Genomic DNA, 2,554 nt, shown 5'->3' with positions numbered 1-2,554 from the left:
CCGCAGAAAGGCGTGCGGGGCGGCCACGGGGGCGCTTCTCCCCACCCGGTCTCCGTGTGAAAAAGAGGAGAGCGGGTGTTGCCCCCCGGCTCAGCGCCGTACCGCCTTCCGCTGGGCGCGTGCCCAAGGCAAGGCGCCCCGGCGGTGCGACGTGGCGGCAGCGGTCCCGGGAGTGCGGCCCTGGCGGTGGCTGGTTCTGCCATCCAGCAGGCCTTGGGCCCTGGCGATGCCGGCTCAGGTTGTCCTGTGAAAGCAAGAGGCGGGCGGGCCGCCGCGCCATCCCACGTTCTGGCGCGCGCCACGTGGCCCTCCACACGGAGGCCGGGCCGAGCCCGGGCGCCTGGGCCCCCTCTGAAGGACGGCATTTGTGAGGTCGGCGTCTCCCCTCACAGGGGGAGGCAGTTGGGGGTGCGAGCTCCCCCGCCTCTTGGCCGGCCTTCATAGCGTAGGTTGCTCCAGTTGGTTTTTTCCCTCCCCTTCCATTTCTGTGTGCTCGTACGATCGAAGCCAGGTGCACACCCCCGCGTCCTCGGCGCCAGAGTAACAAAAAAAGGGGCCACTCAGCATGAGCGGTGCCCAAAGGGCAGACAACTCTTAGCAGTGGATCACTCGGCTCGTGTGTCAATGAAGAACGCAGCTAGCTGCGAGAATTAATGTGAATTGCAGGACACATTGATCTTCGACACTTCGAACGCACTTGCGGCCCCGGGTTCCTCCCAGGGCTACGCCTGTCTGAGCATCGCTTGACAATCAATTGCTGTCTGGGGGCCACCCCGGCGGCGCGGCTAAGGTCGTCTTGCAGGCCCGTCGCCCGCGGAGGTGGCAGCGGCAGCGGCGACTCCGGTGTCCCTCCAGTGCCCGGAGGGAAGGTGGTCAGGGGTTCGGCGAGAGAAGCGCTTCCCTAGGCGGCCTCGATCCCTTCCCTGCGGCCCGGTAGGCATCGTCGTCATTGCAGTTGTCATCGTCGTCGTCGTTGCTGCGCAGGGCCTTCATCCCCCTAAATGCAGACTCGGGGAGCGCTCCGTAGCTCCCTGCTCCTGGAGCGAGCCGCTGGGGCGGAGCTTGTCCTCGCCAGGACCGTGCCAGGGATGCGGTGGCACGGCGGCCTGGGGAGAGCGAGAGACAGTGTCGAAAGGCGTCACCGAGGGCCGAGAGAAAGAGAGAGGAGGGTGAGACGGGGAGGCGAGGTGCGGGCCTTGCCCCTAGGCTCCCCCCCCGTGTGGACGGCTGTTTTCGGGTGGGTACCGCAGCGGTACCGTGCCGTGCTGCAGCACGGACAGGCGAGGCAAGAGCGCCAGGGACGGGGGTTCTGACCCCTCCTCCCTTCGCCTGCCCCCTCCTCTTCTGTCGTGGTTTCAGGGCACACCAAGGGGTGCAGTCGCTCTTCTCTCTCTCCCCACTGAGGCCGTCGCGCGCGCTGCCGCCTGCCCAGTCCTCCCACGCGGGGCTGTCTCTGCCGCGCTCCCTTTTTGGTTCTCGTCTCCGAGATGGGGCTCTCCGTCTCCTCATCGCTTGCTCGCGCACACACGTGCTCGCTCTCTCTCTCTGGCTCCCTCCGGGAGTGCAGAGAAGAGAGGGGGCGGGTGGCGTACCGGGCGGGGGAGACAAGGTGGCCGTCTCTGTGCACACCCCCGTGCGTGGTGCGGCCGAGCTTTGGGCTTGTGACCTCAGATCAGATGTGGCGACCCGCTGAATTTAAGCATATTAGTCAGCGGAGGAAAAGAAACTAATGAGGATTCCCTCAGTAACGGCGAGCGAAGAGGGAAAAGCCCAGCGCCGAATCCCCGCCCCACGGTGGGGCACGGGACATGTGGCATACAGAAGCCCCCCTCCCCGGCGGCGCTCTTGGGGGACCCAAGTCCTTGTGATCAAGGCTGCAGCCCGCAGACGGTGTGAGGCCGGTAGCGGCCCCCCGGCGCTCCGGGCCCGGGGCTTCTCGGAGTCGGGTTGCTTGGGAATGCAGCCCAAAGCGGGTGGTAAATTCCATCTAAGGCTAAATACCAGCACGAGACCGATAGCCAACAAGTACCGTAAGGGAAAGTTGAAAAGAACTTTGAAGAGAGAGTTCAAGAGGACGTGAAACCGTTAAGAGGAAAACGGTTGCAGCCCGCGCAATCCGCCCGGAGGATTCAACCCGGCGAGTTGTGGGGAGCCGGCGCGGGCTTGGCGGATCCTTGCCTCTGCCTCCCCTCCCTCCCCCGGGTGAACCCTGTCCGCGGGGGCTGGCCGGGGGGGGGCGGGCCAGCGTGGGGACCGCCGCCTGGCCGGCAGCCGGCTCTGGCCGGGATCATTTCCTCTGCGGCAGTGCGCCGCAACCGGCTCCGGGTAGGCTGGGAAGGCCTCCGGCGGGCAGGTCACCCGGCGCCACACGAGCGGTGGTGGGTGTTACAGCCCCCGGGCAGCAGGTCTTGCTGAATCCCGGGGCCGAGGGAGAGGACCGCCGCCGTGCCCTCCTGCCCCCCTGTCGGCAGCACCATGGTGGAGGGCGTCGCTTTTCCCCCGCCCTCCCCCTCCCGGGGTGGGGGGGGTGGGGGCGGCGTCCCCACAGTGCAGC

General features: G+C 67.1%; 1 non-coding gene across 1 annotated transcript; it reads left to right on the top strand.

The window, feature by feature from the left end:
* The first annotated feature begins 589 nt into the window (after positions 1–589).
* LOC129131521 (5.8S ribosomal RNA) lies at positions 590–742 on the top strand. Its single transcript, XR_008535668.2, has one exon. It is a non-coding gene; the product is annotated as a 5.8S ribosomal RNA (ribosomal RNA).
* Positions 743–2,554: the final 1,812 nt, after the last annotated feature.

Source organism: Agelaius phoeniceus, chromosome 7, assembly GCF_051311805.1.
Source record: "Agelaius phoeniceus isolate bAgePho1 chromosome 7, bAgePho1.hap1, whole genome shotgun sequence".
Taxonomy (NCBI): domain Eukaryota; kingdom Metazoa; phylum Chordata; class Aves; order Passeriformes; family Icteridae; genus Agelaius; species Agelaius phoeniceus.
This window is presented reverse-complemented; position numbering and strand designations above follow the sequence as displayed.